This window comes from Dendrobates tinctorius, unplaced genomic scaffold, assembly GCF_039654945.1.
Source record: "Dendrobates tinctorius isolate UK_male_01 unplaced genomic scaffold, ASM3965494v1 ptg000086l, whole genome shotgun sequence".
Lineage (NCBI taxonomy): Eukaryota > Metazoa > Chordata > Amphibia > Anura > Dendrobatidae > Dendrobates > Dendrobates tinctorius.
In genome coordinates, this window is record NW_027361754.1 from 25,050,810 (window position 1) to 25,072,009 (window position 21,200).

Genomic DNA, 21,200 nt, shown 5'->3' on the forward strand with positions numbered 1-21,200 from the left:
CCACATGCTCAATGACTAGTGTTGAGCATTCCGATACCGCAAGTATCGGCCGATATTAGCGGTATCGGAATTCCGATACGGACTTCCGATACTTTTGTCATATCGGATTCCGGAATCGGAATCGGAAGTTCCCATCATGCTATGAGCCTGCTTGCTTTGATTAAGCCAATGGGAATCCTCCGAAGTGTGGGCACATCCTGTTAGGCATGTAGGCATGTTAACTATTGGCATGGCTGTGATTGGCTGCCGAAATGATGTCATGATGCACTATAAAAGCCACCGCAGCCACCATTTCTGGTCACTCTACTGTGAATTCAGTTAGGGACAGGCTGCTGTAGAAGACTGTGAGGGACAGTTAGAAATAGCGATTCCACCAAACATCTAGTGCTTTACCCAGGCTACATAAACCACCACTGTAGCCTTCTTTGCCCTAGCAGCAGTGTTCACAGCTGTCTGCAAGGGCTGTGTGAGTGCAGCTCACGCTGTGGAGTGGGTCCTGCAGCCACGTCAGGCTGTAGGCCACCCAGTGTGATCACTGCTGCCTCATACATCTTTTATTTTTTGAGCTGCATTTTTTACATAATTTCAATCTAGTGTGCTTCCATCCGTATCCATATACGTTGGTTGCAAACACTAGTAGTAGACAGCGGAGCCTTTCTGCAGCCTTTCAGTGCTAGTGTCCACTTTGCTGCACTGTTCACGGCTGTCTGAGAGGTCTCTGACTGTGTGTGAGTGCAGCTCATGCTGAGTAGTGTGTCCTGCAGCTACGTCTGGCTGTAGGACGCTCAGCGTGCGTCAGTGCCTCACACATATTTTTATTTGAGTGCAGCTCATTTTTTCTTCTATTAGTGTGCATCCATCCGTCTCCATCTACGGTGGTTGCAAACACTATATAGGAGTACACAGCGGAGCCTTTCTGCAGCCTGTCAGTGCCAGTGCCCACTTAGCTGCACTGTTGACGGCTGTCTGAGAGGTCTCTGACTGTGTGTGAGTGCAGCTCACGCTGAGTAGAGTGTCCTGCAGCTACGTCTGGTTGTAGGACGCTCAACGTGCGTCACTGCCTCACACATATTTGTCTTTGAGTGCAGCTCATTTTTTCTTCTCCTATTAGTGTGCATCCATCCGTATCCATCAACATTGGTTGGTTGCAAACACTATATAGGAGTAGATAGAGGAGCCTTTTTTTCTGGCTTGTGCCCTGCCGGCGCAGCCAGATTAGTATTACCCAATTTTTTTGGAGCCTCATCTTTTGCATTGTAGGTTACCTGCCTGCATTGTAATAGCTCCAAAAAGTTGGTGATACTATCAGTTTCAATTCTTTGTTCACATACTTTGAGTTTGTTTCTAACAAAGAAACCACAAAAAAAGTTCACCAAACACTACATTTGGAACTTGTGTAGGCCACATCAGCTCCTATTAAAGTGTAGTCCACACACACACACTTCATAAAATTAGTGTTTCTTGTACCTGTAACCAGCTGTTCAGGAATAAGCACACTAAGGCCCCCCTTTGTACTTTTCTGCCTATCTTAAGCAGTCTTGCAAGATGAAGAAGGCAGGGAGTAAGGCACGTGGGCGTGGGCGTGGGCGTGGAGTTTCAGCAGGGAGAGGACGTGGGGATTCTGCAGGGAGAGGACGTGGGGATTCTACAGGTAGAGGACGTGGGGATTCTGGGCCTGCTGCGGGCACCAGTGGATCAGCATCCCCCAGTTTTAGCAGGCAACAGTCCTTTATGCGCAGCTTTGTAGGACCTCAACGTACCCCACTGCTGCGGGAGGAACAAATTGAAGCCGTTGTCGGATGGATGGCAGCTAACGCATCGACTTCAATTACTTCCGCATCCTCTCAGGGTCAGAGCACCGAAGAGCAACCATCTGTCTCTTCACCACCTGCCAAAGTGCCCAGGCAGTCAGAGAGACATGGACAGGAGCCATCACAGTCTCTACTTCTGTTCTCGGAATCTGTTGGCTTGGAAAGAGGGGGCCAGCCAAGCAGCATTCCTGAATGTGAAGAAGAGGGAGTATGCAGTGATGCGCAACTTCTTTGTCCCTCTGAATCTGAAGAGGCGAGTGGGCCAGTGCCTATGGTCAGCACACTTCAGTACGCATCAGATGATGACAAGACTCAGTTGCCACTTTCTGGTGCGTACGGTGCTGGCGAGACAACCCCGGAGAAGCAGCTGTTTGAAGAGGGGAGGGAAGATGATGAGGTCCTTGACCCATCATGGCGTGAGGAACAGGAAGGTGGTGGGAGCAGCTCGGAGGAAGAGATTCCCCTACCGGCCAAAACAGGAGGCAGAGGGAGGGGGAAGACTTGGTTGCCTGTACCCTCCACTTCGGCACCCGTTAGGAGCATTCCTCATTCCAAAGGCAAACCGGGCGCTCCCAAGAGTTGCAGTGCGTGGTCCTTTTTTGACACAGTTGCAGATGACATTTGCTTTGTCAAATGCAAGCTGTGTCATCAGAGAGTCAAAAGAGGGAGAAATGTCAGCAACCTCAATACCACAAATATGTGGAAACATGTGCGCACCAAGCACGAGTTGGAGTTGCAGAGACACCCTGAAGACGTAGGCCAACGTACAGCACCACCTACCACCTCTTCAGTTCGTGTTGGGGCCTCTTCCTCCAGCTCACACACTGCTGGTTCGGCTTCCTCACAGGATCGCCAAGGAAGAACCTCTGCCACTGTTGTCCGGAGACCCTGTCAGATTACACCCATAGCAGCACGTTCCCATCCATCACAGCCATCGGTAGCACAGGCATGGGATAAAAGGCGCCCTTACTCAGCAAACCATCCCCGAGCACAGTCTCTGAATGCTGGCATTGCCAAACTTCTGGCAGTTGAAATGCTGTCATTCAGGCTGGTGGACACTGACACCTTCCGGGACTTAATGGCATTGGCAGTCCCCCAATACAACGTGCCCAGCCGCTTTTATTTCAGCAGGCGAGCCGTCCCTGCCCTGCAGAAACATGTTGAGGGCAAAATAAAACATGCGCTACTAAACGCTGTTAGTAGCAAGGTCCACCTGACCACCGATGCGTGGACCAGTAACCATGGACAGGGACGATACCTTTCCCTCACTGCCCACTGGGTCAATGTTGTGGAGCCGGGTACGGATCTGGAGAGTGGCGCTGTACGTGTTCTTCCAACGCCACGGATTGCAGGACTCCAGTCTGTACACATAGACTCCTCCTCCTACTCAAGTTCCTCAGAAACAGCAGAGCAGGAGCCTGTTACGACCGATATGAGCACAGCCGTGGCCAAACGTCAACAGGCTGTACTCAAATTAATTTCTTTGGGGAATCGAAGCCACACAGCGCAGGAGCTCTGGAATACTATCAAGCTGGAGAGCGATGTGTGGTTTGGGCCAGCGAATCTCCAGCCGGGCTTGGTAGTGTGTGACAATGGCCGAAATCTGGTGGCAGCTCTTGGCCTAGGCAACCTCACACACATCCCATGTCTGGCACATGTTCTTAACTTGGTCGTGCAGAGCTTTCTGAGGGACTATCCGGATCTTGATGCACTGTTGCACAAGGTCCGCATAGAGTGCGCTCACTTGCGACGTTCCAGCACGGCAAGATCGCGCCTCGCTGCTCTGCAGCGGCGATTTGGCCTTCCGGAACATCGCATCATATGTGACCTACCCACCCGGTGGAATTCAACGTTACATATGTTGGAGCGGTTGTGTGAGCAGCAGGCAGCAGTCATGGAGTACCAGCTGCATCAGGCGCAAACAAGTCGCACTGTGCGCTGTTCACACTTCAGCACCATTGAGTGGGCCTCTATGAAGGACATCTGCCTCGTTTTGCGTGCCTTCGATGAATCCACGCGGATGGCGAGTGCAGATGATGCACTAGTCAGCATGACTGTCCCCCTTATCTGCCTGCTTCAACAAACACTGCAAGCACTAAGGGATGAGGTTTCGGAAGAGGTGGAGGATGAGTAGTCCCAAATGCCATCTGCTTCTGGACAGTCTGCGCTACGTGTTTCCTCACAAAGGCCTAGGCAGGGGACACTTTGTGAGGAGGATGAGGAGGAGTCGATGGAGGAGGAAGACATCTCTCCAGAGGAGGGAGGTACACAAACCTCTACTCAGTATGTACAGCGAGGGTGGGGTGATGCAGAGCAGGCCGAGGTCACGCCTCAAAAGGGGACAGCGGTTCTTTGGCAGTTGGGAGTCTGCAGCACATGGTTGATTTCATGCTGCAGTGCCTGAGAAACGACCGCCGCATCGCCCACATTCTCGTCTCGGCTAATTATTGGGTGTACACCCTCCTAGATCCTCGCTACCGGGACAGCGTACAAAGGCTCATACCAACGTTGAACCGGGAGCGTGAAATGCGGGAGTACGAAGAGTCACTGGTGCAGTCCATAATGTTTTCCATTCCACCCGACAGCATTGTTGCTATTGCTTTAAAAAGCAGCTCTGTGCGTCGAGGCAGTGGAGGAAACTCTGCACAAAGAGGGAGCAGAGGCAGCGCCGCAGCACAAGGCAAGACCACTATGGCCCAAATGTGGCAAAGTTTTGTGTGTCCACCACAATTGTCTACACCATCAGCGACGCCTCGAGTCAGCAGGAGGCAACGCTTCCGTCAGATGGTGTCAGACTACATGTCTTGCCCTGTCGCTGTACTCCCAGATGGCTCTTCCCCCTTCAAGTTTTGGGTCTCTAAGCTGGATACATGGCCAGAGCTTAGCCAGTATGCATTGGAGGTGCTGGCTTGCCCTGCTGCCAGTGTATTATCGGAACGTGTCTTTAGTGCCGCAGGTGGTGTACTAACCGACCGTCGCACGCGACTATCTTCCGATAATGTTGACCGTCTGACTTTTCTGAAAATGAACAAGGCCTGGATCTCAAAAGACTTTGCCATTCCTCTTACAGACTAAATTAGTGGTTGGCAACTGTATCCAGGTCTGCTGGTGTGTTCATTTTTCTACCACCTGAACTATAATCCCTGTGCTTCAACACAGCCAGTTGTCGCTCAGATGTGTCGTCTGCACAGAGAAACACACTAGCTCCTGTGTTAGTGGGGTTCAGTAATGCCAGCTGATCCCCTGCTGTGTGGACGGCAAAGTCACCAGCTCCATCAACATTCAAACCACTACTGATTTTTAACCGTGCCCAACTTAGGTCTCTGGCTCCACTGTCTCTACTATTTCCCCTGACCTCCAACCCCGCCATCTACATCTCTGAAGTGGCGTCAGCACAATCTACACTTGTTCCTGTGTTCCTGTGGCTCAGTCCCATCAGTTTATCTCCTGATGTGTGTCCGGCAAGGTCTCCTGCTCTGTCCACATTCCCATAACCAGTAGTGGGAATGAGGACAGAGCTGGCGAACTTGCCGGACAAACATCAGGGGATCAACTGACGGGACTGAGCACCAGTAACACAGGAACAAGTGTAGATTGTGCTGACGCCACTTCAGAGATGTAGCTGGCGGGGTTGGAGGCCAGGGTAAATAGTAGAGACAGTGGAGCCAGAGGCCTAAGTGGAGCATGGTTAGAATCAGTAGTAGTCCACAACCTCCATAAAAACCGCTGCCCATTGGCCTCTGCATGCGGCATGCGTAATCCTGGGCTCCAACAGTGTCAGTTGGTGTTCAGAAGTGTCGTCTCCACAGAGCCAAACACATTCGTTCGAGTGTTAGTGGGTTTCAGCACTGCCAGCTGTTCCCCTGCTGTGGAGATGGCAAGTCTCCTGCTGCCTTCACCTGCCAAAAACAACAGGCCCCAGCCTGCTCCTCGCCTAATCCTGGGCTCCAACAGCGTCAGTTGGTGTTCAGAAGTGTCGTCTCCACAGAGCCAAACACATTCTTTCAAGTGTTAGTGGGGTTCAGCACTGCCAGCTGTTCCCCTGCTGTGGAGATGGCAAGTCTCCTGCTGCCTTCACCTGCCAAAATCCAGTAGGCCCCAGCCTGCTCCTCGCCTAATCCTGGGCTCCAACAGCGTCAGTTGGTGTTCAGAAGTGTCGTCTCCACAGAGCCAAACACATTCGTTCAAGTGTTAGTGGGGTTCAGCACTGCCAGCTGTTCCCCTGCTGTGGAGATGGCAAGTCTCCTGCTGCCTTCACCTGCCAAAATCCAGTAGGCCCCAGCCTGCTCCACGCCTAATCCTGGGCTCCAACAGCGTCAGTTGGTGTTCAGAAGTGTCGTCTCCACAGAGCCAGACACATTCGTTCGAGTGTTAGTGGGTTTCAGCACTGCCAGCTGTTCCCCTGCTGTGGAGATGGCAAGTCTCCTGCTGCCTTCACCTGCCAAAATCCAGTAGGCCCCAGCCTGCTCCTCGCCTAATCCTGGGCTCCAACAGCGTCAGTTGGTGTTCAGAAGTGTCGTCTCCACAGAGCCAAACACATTCGTTCAAGTGTTAGTGGGGTTCAGCAATGCCAGCTGTTCCCCTGCTGTGGAGATGGCAGTCTCTCCTGCTGTCTCCGCATTCCAAAGACAGTAGGCCTCTGCCTACACCCTCCAATTTCCTGGGCTTCAACACAGCCAGTTGTAGTTCGGAAGTGCCGTCCACACGGAAAGAGACACTTGCTCCCGTGTCTCAGTGGGGTTCAGTAACGTCAGCTGATCCCCTGCTGTGTGGATGGCAGTCTCTCCTGCTGTCACCTCATTCAAAATACAGTAGGCCTCTGCCTACACCCTCCAATTTCCTGGGCTTCAACACAGCCAGTTGTAGTTCGGAAGTGCCGTCCACACGGAAAGAGACACTTGCTCCCGTGTCTCAGTGGGGTTCAGTAACGTCAGCTGATCCCCTGCTGTGTGGATGGCAGTCTCTCCTGCTGTCACCTCATTCAAAATACAGTAGGCCTCTGCCTACACCCTCCAATTTCCTGGGCTTCAACACAGCCAGTTGTAGTTCGGAAGTGCCGTCCACACGGAAAGAGACACTTGCTCCCGTGTCTCAGTGGGGTTCAGTAACGTCAGCTGATCCCCTGCTGTGTGGATGGCAGTCTCTCCTGCTGTCACCTCATTCAAAATACAGTAGGCCTCTGCCTACACCCTCCTATTTCCTGGGCTTCAACACAGCCAGTTGTAGTTCGGAAGTGCCGTCCACACGGAAAGAGATACTTGCTCCCGTGTCTCAGTGGGGTTCAGTAACGTCAGCTGATCCCCTGCTGTGTGGATGGCAGTCTCTCCTGCTGTCACCTCATTCAAAATACAGTAGGCCTCTGCCTACACCCTCCAATTTCCTGGGCTTCAACACAGCCAGTTGTAGTTCGGAAGTGCCGTCCACACGGAAAGAGATACTTGCTCCCGTGTCTCAGTGGGGTTCAGTTACGTCAGCTGATCCCCTGCTGTGTGGATGGCAGTCTCTCCTGCTGTCACCTCATTCAAAATACAGTAGGCCTCTGCCTACACCCTCCTATTTCCTGGGCTTCAACACAGCCAGTTGTAGTTCGGAAGTGCCGTCCACACGGAAAGAGATACTTGCTCCCGTGTCTCAGTGGGGTTCAGTAACGTCAGCTGATCCCCTGCTGTGTGGATGGCAGTCTCTCCTGCTGTCACCTCATTCAAAATACAGTAGGCCTCTGCCTACACCCTCCAATTTCCTGGGCTTCAACACAGCCAGTTGTAGTTCGGAAGTGCCGTCCACACGGAAAGAGATACTTGCTCCCGTGTCTCAGTGGGGTTCAGTAACGTCAGCTGATCCCCTGCTGTGTGGATGGCAGTCTCTCCTGCTGTCACCTCATTCAAAATACAGTAGGCCTCTGCCTACACCCTCCAATTTCCTGGGCTTCAACACAGCCAGTTGTAGTTCGGAAGTGCCGTCCACACGGAAAGAGACACTTGCTCCCGTGTCTCAGTGGGGTTCAGTAACGTCAGCTGATCCCCTGCTGTGTGGATGGCAGTCTCTCCTGCTGTCACCTCATTCAAAATACAGTAGGCCTCTGCCTACACCCTCCAATTTCCTGGGCTTCAACACAGCCAGTTGTAGTTCGGAAGTGCCGTCCACACGGAAAGAGACACTTGCTCCCGTGTCTCAGTGGGGTTCAGTAACGTCAGCTGATCCCCTGCTGTGTGGATGGCAGTCTCTCCTGCTGTCACCTCATTCAAAATACAGTAGGCCTCTGCCTACACCCTCCTATTTCCTGGGCTTCAACACAGCCAGTTGTAGTTCGGAAGTGCCGTCCACACGGAAAGAGATACTTGCTCCCGTGTCTCAGTGGGGTTCACTAACGTCAGCTGATCCCCTGCTGTGTGGATGGCAGTCTCTCCTGCTGTCACCTCATTCAAAATACAGTAGGCCTCTGCCTACACCCTCCAATTTCCTGGGCTTCAACACAGCCAGTTGTAGTTCGGAAGTGCCGTCCACACGGAAAGAGACACTTGCTCCCGTGTCTCAGTGGGGTTCAGTAACGTCAGCTGATCCCCTGCTGTGTGGATGGCAGTCTCTCCTGCTGTCACCTCACTCAAAATACAGTAGGCCTCTGCCTACACCCTCCTATTTCCTGGGCTTCAACACAGCCAGTTGTAGTTCGGAAGTGCCGTCCACACGGAAAGAGACACTTGCTCCCGTGTCTCAGTGGGGTTCACTAACGTCAGCTGATCCCCTGCTGTGTGGATGGCAGTCTCTCCTGCTGTCACCTCATTCAAAATACAGTAGGCCTCTGCCTACACCCTCCAATTTCCTGGGCTTCAACACAGCCAGTTGTAGTTCGGAAGTGCCGTCCACACGGAAAGAGACACTTGCTCCCGTGTCTCAGTGGGGTTCAGTAACGTCAGCTGATCCCCTGCTGTGTGGATGGCAGTCTCTCCTGCTGTCACCTCACTCAAAATACAGTAGGCCTCTGCCTACACCCTCCTATTTCCTGGGCTTCAACACAGCCAGTTGTAGTTCGGAAGTGCCGTCCACACGGAAAGAGACACTTGCTCCCGTGTCTCAGTGGGGTTCAGTAACGTCAGCTGATCCCCTGCTGTGTAGATGGCAAAGTCTCCTGCTGCCTACACAGTCGTACCACTACTGATTTTTAACCGTGCTCCAATTAGGCCTGTGGCTCCACTGTCTCTCGTATTTCCCCTGTCCTCCAACCCTGCCAGTTACAGCTCCGAAGTGGCGTCTGCACAATCCACACTTGTTCCTGTGTTACAGGTGTTCAGTCCGGTCAGTTAATCCCCTGATGTGTGTCCGGCAATGTCGCCTGCTCTGTCCACATTCCCATTATGGGAATGTGGACAGAGCAGGCGACATTGCCGGACACACGTCAGGGGATTAACTGACCGGACTAACACCTGTAACACAGGAACAAGTGTGGATTGTGCAGACGCCACTTCGGAGCTGTAACTGGCGGGGTTGGAGGACAGGGGAAATACGAAAATCAGTGAAGCCACAGGCCTAAGTGGAGCTTGGTTAAAATTAGTAGTCTACAACCGATCTTAAAATTTCTTCAATGCAGCCTCAGCCTGCTCCGTGCTTGTCCCTGGGCTTCAACACAGCCAGTTGTTGCTCGGAAGTGCCGTCTTCACAGAGTAAAACACTAGCTCCTGTGTTTGTGGGGTTCAGTAACGTCAGCTGTTCCCTTGCTGTTTTGATGGCAATCTGTCCTGCTGCCTCCCAATTGACAGCACATCAGGCCTCAGCCTGCTAAGTGCTTGTCCTGGGCTCCAACATCGCCAGTTGCTGCTCATAACTGACTTTGGCACGGGTACTCCCTCCTGCCCAGCTTGGTTCCAGCCCTGCCTGCTGTTTCCGGGAAGTGTCAATGTCAGTTTGCCACCCCAAGTTGCCATGTCGTGTTGCGGTTGGGTTAGCCGAGGCTAGGGTGCCAGCAGTTTAGGTGCTTCTTATGTGGACTGCGGGTTCTGGTAAGAAAGGCTTGTTCCATAGTGCCAGTAGGACAAGCACCCCCTGTAGGACTGTGTGATTCGGTAACTGCGGCCAGCTTGCGGCATGCCAACTTTGCTTTTCAGGGGTAACTTCTGATACCCCTCCGGGTTCCAGCACCGTCAGCTGGTTCTCGTCAGAGCCTTTGGCCTAGGTGCCTCCATCTCGGTATCCGAGTTCCGGCAACGTCTGCTGGTCCTTGGTAGTGCTTTGTAGCACAGGTACCTCCTGCTTAGTAACCGGGTTCCAGCACCGTCAGCTGGTCCTCGGTTGTGCCATTGGCTCTTATTCCTTCTGCTGCCCCTCCGGGTGCCAGCACTGTCAGCTGGTCCTCGCTATTTACATTTGCTCTTGCAGCTTATGCTACCCCTCCGGGTTCCAGCACCGTCAGCTGGTTCTCGTCACAGCCTTTGGCCTAGGTGCCTCCATCTCGGTATCCGAGTTCCGGCAACGTCTGCTGGTCCTTGGTAGTGCTTTGTAGCACAGGTACCTCCTGCTTAGTAACCGGGTTCCAGCACCGTCAGCTGGTCCTCGGTAGTGCCATTGCCTCTTGTTCCTTCTGCTGCCCCTCCGGGTGCCAGTACCGTCAGCTGGTTCAAGAGGACAAAGAACAGGAAGACAACCACCAAGATGCAGAACAACAAGAGAGAGAAGACAAAGAAGCATAAAAAAAACAAAGCAGAAGAACATTAAGCATAAGACTAATACTCTGAGCAAATGATATTATCTTATTTATAAGCAGAAGAAGACTAAGCAGTGTATGGGGGTGAGTCCGTTCCTCCTCGTGGTGCCCCTGGAAAAGGCCTGCTGCTGCAGGCCAAACTGAACGCGGACAAATCCTGTTGTAAATCTTTTGTGACAGGCAGAACGGAAGGTGTAAACTTCTAACTTTTCTAGATAACAACTACAGGAATGCCTGACACAAACAAGAATATGATGAAGAAGAATAGGAAGAAGATGAAGAAGTTGAATATGTAGAATAATAACTGTTGAATAAGAAGAATATGAAGAATGTAAGAAAAGGAAGAAGAAGAAGAAGAAGAATGTAAAAAAAGGAAGTAGAAGAATTTAAAAAAGGAAGAAGAAGAAGAATGTAAAAAAAGGAATAAGAAGAAGAATGTAAAAAAAAGGAAGAAGAAGAAGAATGTAAAAAAAAGGAAGAAGAAGAAGAATGTAAAAAAAGGAAGTAGAAGAATGTAAAAAAAGGAAGAAGAAGAAGAAGAATGTAAAAAAAGGAATAAGAAGAAGAAGAAGAAGAAGGTAAAAAAGGGAAGAAGAATAAGAAAGAAGAAGAAAGAAGAAGAAGACATACATGTCTGGCAAAATATAAATGAGGCTAACATAGTCAATATCTTTGTAACTCCTAACGTCTTTAAAAAAAAAGTTTAATTCCTGCTATTCCTTTTGATTGGGCTAAAACTCTATGGCTTTAATGTCTCCTCCACCTCCCACAATACATTCTACATTATTCTTAGTTGTTTTTCTTCATGTAGAATTAACCTACAAGGAAAGAAAGGTTTTTTTTTAATTCCGATATTTTGGCCCCATTGACTTGCATTGGTTCCCGGTATCGGAATCGGCGATACCGATATTTTTTTTTAAGATCGGCCCATCCATTCCGATCCGATATTTTCAAGTATCGGCTGGTATCGCTCAACTCTATCAATGACGCTTCTGTGGGGCGTGACTTCGGCTTCCCAGGTTTCCTTGGCTATATCTAGGAGACCTCGTGGATGCCGGCCGTACAGAAGCTCGAAGGGCGAGAACCCCGTGGAGGCCTGGGGAACTTCACAGATAGAAAACAGTAAATACGGTAAGGGACAATCCCAGTCTCTACCATCTTCCTCTATGACTTTTCTCAGCATGCTCTTCAGTGTCTTGTTAAACCTCTCAACAAGGCCATCTGACTGCGGATGGTACACTGAAGTCCTTAACTGGGAAATTTGCAAGACTCTGCACAATTCTCTCATCACCTTGCTCATAAAAGGTGTCCCCTGGTCGGTCAGGATTTCCTTCGGCAAACCTGTCCGGGAAAACACATGGACCAGCTCGCGGGCTATACTCTTCGCGGAGGAGTTTCTCAGGGGAATGGCCTCAGGATAGCGTGTGGCATAGTCCAGGATGACTAATATATACTGATGGCCCCGAGCTGATTTAACTAAGGGACCGACCAAGTCCATGGCAATTCTCTCAAATGGCACCTCAATAATGGGCAGTGGCACAAGAGGGTTCCGAAAATGAGATGTGGGGGCAGTTAACTGACATGTCGGGCAGGATCTGCAATAGTTTGCTATTTCCCGGTGACACCCAGGCCAATAGAACCTCTGTACAATCCGTTCCTGCATTTTTTCCACCCCCAGGTGTCCCCCCAAGATGTGTGAATGGGCCATGTCCAACACTTTCCGTCTATAGGGGCCTGGTACTATTAACTGCTCCACCCCTTCCTCCCTTATTTTTGTTTTCAAATAATTTTATTGTTTTTTTTTAAATAAACAGGGTAGGGAAAGAAGGTAGGAAGGGAGGGAAGGGAGTGGGGAATAAACAACCTTGTACAGGTACGGAAAAAAAATTTAAAAACTAGAGAACCCACAAACAGGCATAGCATAACATATATCGAATAACAACATAAAAGGAAAAAAAAAATCGACAATCCTTATTATGGGGTAACATTCTTGGAAGGAGATACAGCATCCCAGTACTAAAGCGCCCAGGTTTAAACTTCAAAATATAGTGCCTCTTGTTAAGTCTAGTTGATATGAAATTTGTTGTTCCAGGTCTTCCATTTTTTTGAGTATTTGTGAATGTGATTGTTGTTAATCGCAAATCTGCGTTCTAAATAGCTGTGTTGGCCTATCTTGTCAAGTATGTCTGAAAACTTGGGAACCTCAGCTTTCTTCCACCATTGTGCTAACATGGTCTTGGTCACTAAGAGGATGTGTATGATAATGTGTCTTACCGAATCATCAAATTGTTCCATGTCTAATGAAAGAAGTGCTCTTTCGGGTGTAATTGTGAAGTCCTTAGCAATGAGGTTAATGTGCTGTGTGACTTGAAGCCAGAGGTTTTTGATTTTTGAACAACCCCAGAAAATATGGTAGAGGTTCCCTTGGTGTCCACAATCTCTCCAGCATAAGGAAGATAGCTCTGTGTTAAAATGCGATAACCTCGTCGGGGTATAGTACCATCTATTTAACAATTTGAAATAACTCTCATGAAGACCCATTGATATGTTGGAATTGTAAGTGTTTTGATGGCATCATTCCAGTTCTCGAGACGGATATCAGCACCAAAATTGGACTCCCATCTCTTCATGTGTATGTTTTTGTGGCTCGTTAGGTCTTTGACAACAGATCTATACAAATTACGCAGACTCCAGAGGTTTTTATTTTTAAGGTTGCACAGTAGTGAAGATAGCATTTCATAATTCCAAGTCTTCCCTTTTATGAATTTCCAAATTCTGTCTTTCAACATGGTGTAAAAGACTAGCTCAGATGACGGTAAATTATAATTAACCCTGATCTCACCGAATTTCAGGAACTCCACTCCACTAAAAATATCCCCCACCCTTTTAATTCCAGATTTCCCCCAAACCTCCGGTATTGGGAGATCATCCATCAGTGCCAATGAAGATAGAGGCAACTTTAAGATTTGCTCTGCTTTTTTGATATTTTTAGTCGGCTTAATGAGATCCCTCCAGGCTGAGATTATCGGCCGGAATATAGGATGAGATGAGTTCGCACTGGGCTTTTGCAGAAGGAAGTGAAAGAAAAGCTTTTGAATGGAACCTCTATCACTAGCATCTCTCTCCAAGCCATACCAAGCTGGATGTGTCATGTCTTCAGTAAACCAGTGCCAGCTCTGTTTGATGAGCGAGGCCTGATAATAAGCGTATATGTTGGGCAGTCCTGCGCCCCCATGATTTTTATTTTTGTACATCAAGTCTGCAAATATTCTTGCTTTTTTACCTTTCCAAATAAATAGTCGGATGATTTCTTGAGCTCTATCAATGGTTTGGCGCGGAAAGCCAACTGGTAAAGTCCTAAATATGTATAAAATTTTGGGAAGGATAAAAGTTTTGACTGCCAGAATCTTCCCAAAGATGGAAGTCTCTAGCTGAGCCAAAAAGGATAGATCGCCTGTAATAGTCTTTATAATGCTGTCTAAATTGGCCCTAACTGTGGCTTGGATTGATCCAGCTATTCTAATCCCTAGATAGACAATCTCTTTCTCCTCCCAAATGAACTGGGTTTGGGCCTTTATTTCGCTAATTTCAGATTGTTTCATGTTTAGAGTTATAAATTTTGATTTGTTTGGGTTTATCTTAAAATAAGATGCTCTAGAGAATGTTTCTAGTTCAACTGAAAGGGCTTTAATGGAGTTTGCAGGATCCAGTAGCGTGAGGAATAGATCATCTGCAAATAATCCAATTTTAAAATTTCGTGATGGCAGTTCAAAGCCTTTAATATCATTGTTTATTCTTATTTTTTCGGCTAGGGGCTCTATGGCAAGCACAAATAGAAGGGGGGACAGGGGGCACCCCTGTCTCGTGCCATTGGTAATGTCGAACGGGTCGGAGAGGAAATTGTTTGCATAAATCCTGGCACTCGGACCCAAGTACAAGGCGAAGACTGTTGATAGAAACTTCTCATCAAAGCCAAATCTAGCGAGAGTTGCTTTTAAGTAAAGCTAGTTTAGCCTATCAAACGCCTTCTCGGCGTCCAGTGCCAGAAAAGCAGTTTGGGTTCTCAGGTTGGTCGCTAAATTTATCAGATTCAACACCCTTCTAGTTCCGTCTGAGGCCTGGCGGCCCTCTGTAAAGCCTATTTGATCATCCGCCAACAGACATGGAAGGATGTTTTTTAATCGGTTTGCAATGATCTTTGAGTAGATTTTAATATCGCTATTTATGAGCGATATTGGCCTATAGCTCTGTATCCTCTCAGGGTCCCCCCCTCCTTTGGAATCATGATAATTGTTGCCTCTAACATCTCCTTTGGGAAGGAACCCCGAGAGGATGCCAGATCAAAGACGGAAGCCAGCTGTGGAGCCAGAACTTTTGAAAAGGATTTATAGTAGTCTCCAGAGAAGCCATCCAGCCCTGGTGATTTTTGGGACTGCAGTTTCTTGATAACGTCAGCAATTTCTCTCTCTGTAAAGGGGCTATTGACATAACTCAAGTCCAGCTCATCGACTCTTGGTAGATCAATACTCTGTAGAAAAGAATCTACAAAATTCGCGTTAACCACCGGTGTTTGGGGGTCATCTTTCAGGTTATAGAGATTTTTAAAGAATTCTGCAAACGAGTTGACAATGTCCCTAGGGTGAGTTTTGGGGTCACCCGAGGGAGATACTATCTTATTTATTCTCCTTTTAATTCTTTCTCTTTTTAATTTCCTCATCATAAACCTGGTAGGCTTGTTAAGAGACGCATACGATTTGTACCTAGATGCTTTGATGACTGCATCATATTCCTGGTAGATTTCAGATCTCAAACTCTGTCTAAGTCTCAAAATCTCAGCCTGGACGGTCTGGGAAGGAACTTTTAAGTTTGTTTGTTTTTTCTCTAGATCATTAATTTGGGCCTGTAGGTTTGAAATATTTTCCCTATTTCTCTTCTTATGTTTAGAAAGAATTTGCATAAGACACCCCCTCAGGACCGCTTTATGGGCGTTCCAGACCGTGAACTGATCTACTTCACCAGGTACGTTTTCCTTGAAGTAGTTTAAGAGAGCGTTTTCTATCTCTTGTTTGTAATCTGGTATGTATAGCAAAGCTGAGTTAAGCTTCCAGAGGAATGGTTTGTCAGGGGGAGGACCCACAAGGAAGTCAATGAGAACCGGGGTATGATCCGAGATGGACTTCTGCGTGAAGCGAATGTCCTTAATTTTGGACAGAGTGAATATGTTAGTAAGTAGAAGATCTATCCTGGAAGCTGTCTTATGTACATCTGAAAAGTGGGAATACTCACGTGACGATGTATTCAAGCAGCGGAAAGCATCATAAAGCTCATTTTGAATTAACCAGTTTTTTAAAGCTGGGACCTTGTGGCGAACTAAAGAGGATGAATCAATGCTGCTATCTGGGACAATATTAAAGTCGCCCAATAAGATGAGTTCGCCTGTTTTAACTTTGTCAATTTTTTTGATAAGCTTGTTCAAGAAGCGAATGTGTCCCTTGTTGGGTGCGTATACATTCACTATTGTGCATGGCCTTTCATGGAGTAAACATATGAGTATATGAAACCTGCCCAAGGAGTCTGGTATCTCTTTGATGAGCTGAAAAGGAACGGTGCCACCTACCAATGTGATGACCCCAGCCTTTTTCTTTGTGGAGAGTGACTTGTACATGTGTGGGAAGTTCTTGTGCTGGAAGACCGGGTGTCGATCGGAAGCCAGTTTAACCTCCTGAAGGCATCCTCCCTTATTTTTGTGACCCGGTACAACAATTCCAACATAAAATAGGGAAACCTTGTGTCTGCTCCCGGCTCTTGTGCAACCCCATTAATGACGGTGACATTGTTAAAGGCTTCCCTTAGCATGGGGTCCCTATGTTGGGCAGTCCAAAAATTCTCCCCGGCCACCCCTAACTCCGGGATGTCAGGTACAGGGGACCCTTCCTCTTCATCCCCAACAAGGACACATAAAGGAAACTCGTCTGCCTCTGGTGGTGGCGATACCTCAGTGGGGTGGATTGGTTCCCTGCTCTTGCTAGCACACTCAGAACCCATCCCCCACAGATCCCAAAACAGACATAAATCCCGGCCAATAATTATAGGATGCAACAAGTCTCGAACAACGCCAACTTCATGCGACTCTGTGCCATGCGCCGTTTCAATATTCACCCTAGCCATAGGGTAGTCCTTTGCATCGCCATGTATGCACCGAACACCAATCTTTTTACCCGGGAGTATGTTTAGAGGAAAACTGGCCCTCACAAGGGTCACCAAGCTCCCAGAGTCCAGAAGCATCATTACTGCTCGACCGTTCACCTTCACGGGACACGCTTGTGGCCCCTTGTTAGGTAGCAAGTTCACACTGCAAGCTGGATATGCGTAGTATGAACTACGGCGTCCCATGCTGCAGTCCATCTGCTCGGTGGTCTGGGGACAACGGGCCGCTATATGTCCTGGCCTGTGACACTTCCAGCAAATAATATCACCCGAGGGGACTTTGGGCACTGCCTCCCCCGCCCCTTTTGACCTTGGACGCACCACTCCTATTTGGGACTCCGCCCCCTGCTGGGACCCCCAATACGGATTGGGCTGCTTCCCCAAGGAACCTTCCATCCCCTGGTATCTCTCAACCAGCCCAACCAGTTCATCAGCATTTTGGGGATCACCCTGGGAAACCCAAGCCTGTAGAGGTCTCGGCAGAGAATGCACAAACCGATCCATCACAACTCGCTCTACCATCTGTGCAGGGGAAGCCGAGTCTGGCTGCAGCCATTTCTGGACCAGGTGCAACAGGTCAAACATTTGGGAGTGCGGGGGTTTGTCCCAGTGATAGGCCCAGCGATGAACTCGCTGTGCCCTGGTAGTCATTGTTACCCCCAAGCGTGCGAGAATTTCCACTTTTAATTTGGGATACTCTCTGGCATCTTGTACCGTCAGGTCAAAGTACGCCTTCTGGGGCTCCCCCCGTTAGGTATGGGGCCAGTACCTCCGCCCACCGCTCTGGCTGAAGTTTTTCCCTCTCAGCCACCCTCTCAAGCACAGTCAGGAAGGCCTCCACATCATCCTCAGGGGTCATTTTTTGCAATGCGCCTCTTACCGCCTTCTCGACGTCGGTGGCATCAGCCCGACCAGGGGTTGGGGCGCTCGTCCTGCCCTCATGGATGGCGGTTGCCAGAAGCTGCATCTGCTGCCGTTGTTCCTGCTGGCTCTGCTGGAACTGCTGCTGCTGCTCCTGCTGGCTTTGCTGGATCTGCTGTAACAACAACTTGTTGGTTTCCTGCTGCAGTGCCTGGGACTGGACCAGGTGTTTCATGAGGTCCTCCATTATTCCAGGCAGTGCTTGTTGCCCGGCTGCAAACTTCACCCAGGACATGCAGCAACTGTCTCAAGTCTCTGCTGGGACCGCTGCCCGCACGTGTACCACCAATTGTGTGGATGTGACTCGCTTAGGTGCAGCGGGAGACAAATATGAGACAGGTTCTTCAACAGTGCATGCGGTTTATTCACGTCATAAACGCACAAGGCAGCGTAACACCAAAAAGTAGCCTTTAGCTCAGGCAAAAATACACAAAATGTCCGTGGTTGAGGACTCAGAGCAGGAGTCTCAGCACACATGGGAGATGTAGTCCTCCCCACACACAACTCCCTGGTTCAGGAGCAGGCCACATTATAAGGCTGTAGCCACACCCACAAACTCAGCAGCTGACTGGTCACCTGACTGTGAACTCACCACAGGTCCTTCAAACAACAACAATAACCATATCTGGTATGCTTTACTTCTGCCTTACATTATGGAGATAAGCCATTTATGAGGCACATATCTCCCATCGATTACACGACCCCTAGCCCTGCCACAATACATACATACTACATACATGCTACATATATACTACATTCATACACACTGCTTCTGGCTGAAAAATTTAAGCAGTTCTTCTTTGTTTGATGGCTTGTGACTATCCATCATCCTCTTGATTACATTCCACAGGTTTTCAATGGGGTTCCGGTCTGGAGAATGGGCTGCCCATGACAGGGTTTTGATGTGGTGGTCTCTTAATTTTTGCCAGAGCAGTATATATAACAAACACACAAAAACACACATACACAAACCCCACGTGCATATTTTCACACATGTTAACAACAACTGACATTGCGGATACACTTCCAACTCCAAAAACTAAAGTCTGCAATTAGCAGATAGAGTAGCTCCCAAACATCATGTAATCTTGCAAATAAACAGAGCAATACACTCAAATAACAAATATAGTGAGACACAAAATATTATAAATAATCAATATGAAACTTTATTGACTCACAAATATAAATCTGGGCAACAGTAACCCTCTACAACATACATAGGCCGAGTAAAACAGGGGGAGGAAAAAATGTCCAGATGCACCAAAAAGGTCTCCCATATCACTCAATGCACCATAGAAAAAAAAGCACAATACAGTCATATGTAAAAGTTTGGGCACCCCTATTAATGTTAACCATTTTTCTGTATAACAATTTTGGTTTTTGCAACAGGTATTTCAGTTTCATATATCTAATAACTGATGGACTCAGTTATATTTCTGGATTCAAATGAGGTTTATTGTACTAACAGAAAATGTGCAATCTGCATTTAAACAAAATTTGACCGGTGCAAAAGTATGGGCACCCTTATCATTTTCTTGATTTGAACACTCCTAACTACTTTTTACTGACTTCCTGAAGCACTAAATTGGTTTTGTAACCTCATTGAGCTTTGAACTTCATAGCCAGGTGTATCAAATCATGAGAAAAGGTATTTAAAGTGGCCACTTGCAAGTAGTTCTCCTATTTGATTCTCCTATGAAGAGTGGCATCATGGGCTCCTCAAAACAACTCTCAAATGATCTGAAAACAAAGATTATTCAACATAGCTTTTCAGGGGAAGGATACAAAAAGTTGTCTCAGAGATTTAACCTGTCAGTTTCCACTGTGAGGAACATAGTAAGGAAATGGAAGAACACAGGTACAGTTCTTGTTAAGCCCAGAAGTGGCAGGCCAAGAAAAATATCAGAAAGGCAGAGAAGAAGAATGGTGAGAACAGTCAAGGACAATCCACAGACCACCTCCAAAGACCTGCAGCATCATCTTGCTGCAGATGGTGTCACTGTGCATCGGTCAACAATACAGCGCATGCATAACGCCTTTTTGTATGACCAGACAACTCAATCTTTGTTTCATCAGTCCACAGGACCTTCTTCCAAAATGTAACTGGCTTGTTCTAATGTGCTTTTGCATACCTCAGGTGACTCTGTTTGTGGCGTGCTTGCAGAAACGGCTTCTTTCGCATCACTCTCCCATACAGCTTCTCCTTGTGCAAAGTGCGCTGTATTGTTGACCGATGCACAGTGACACCATCTGCAGCAAGATGATGCTGCAGGTCTTTGGAGGTGGTCTGTGGATTGTCCTTGACTGTTCGCAGCATTCTTCTTCTCTGCCTTTCTGATATTTTTCTTGGCCTGCCACTTCTGGGCTTAACAAGAACTGTACCTGTGTTCTTCCATTTCCTTACTATGTTCCTCACAGTGGAAACTGACAGGTTAAATCTCTGAGACAACTTTTTGTATCCTTCCCCTGAAAAGCTATGTTGAATAATCTTTGTTTTCAGATCATTTGAGAGTTGTTTTGAGGAGCCCATGATGCCACTCTTCATAGGAGAATCAAATAGGAGAACTACTTGCAAGTGGCCACTTTAAATACCTTTTCTCATGATTTGATACACCTGGCTATGAAGTTCAAAGCTCAATGAGGTTACAAAACCAATTTAGTGCTTCAGGAAGTCAGTAAAAAGTAGTTAGGAGTGTTCAAATCAAGAAAATGATAAGGGTGCCCATACTTTTGCACCGGTCAAATTTTGTTTAAATGCAGATTGCACATTTTCTGTTAGTACAATAAACCTCATTTGAATCCAGAAATATAACGGAGTCCATCAGTTATTAGATACAGTGGGGAAAAAAAGTATTTAGTCAGTCAGCAATAGTGCAAGTTCCACCACTTAAAAAGATGAGAGGCGTCTGTAATTTACATCATAGGTAGACCTCAACTATGGGAGACAAACTGAGAAAAAAAAATCCAGAAAATCACATTGTCTGTTTTTTTTTTTCATTTTATTTGCATATTATGGTGGAAAATAAGTATTTGGTCAGAAACAAAATTTCATCTCAATACTTTGTGATATATCCTTTGTTGGCAATGACAGAGGTCAAACGTTTTCTGTAAGTCTTCACAAGGTTGCCACACACTGTTGTTGGTATGTTGGCCCATTCCTCCATGCAGATCTCCTCTAGAGCAGTGATGTTTTTGGCTTTTCGCTTGGCAACACGGACTTTCAACTCCCTCCAAAGGTTTTCTATAGGGTTGAGATCTGGAGACTGGCTAGGCCACTCCAGGACCTTGAAATGCTTCTTACAAAGCCACTCCTTCGTTGCCCTGGCGGTGTGCTTTGGATCATTGTCATGTTGAAAGACCCAGCCACGTTTCATCTTCAATGCCCTTGCTGATGGAAGGAGGTTTGCATTCAAAATCTCACGATACATGGCCCCATTCATTCTTTCATGTACCCGGATCAGTCGTCCTGGCCCCTTTGCAGAGAAACAGCCCCAAAGCATGATGTTTCCACCACCATGCTTTACAGTAGGTATGGTGTTTGATGGATGCAACTCAGTATTCTTTTT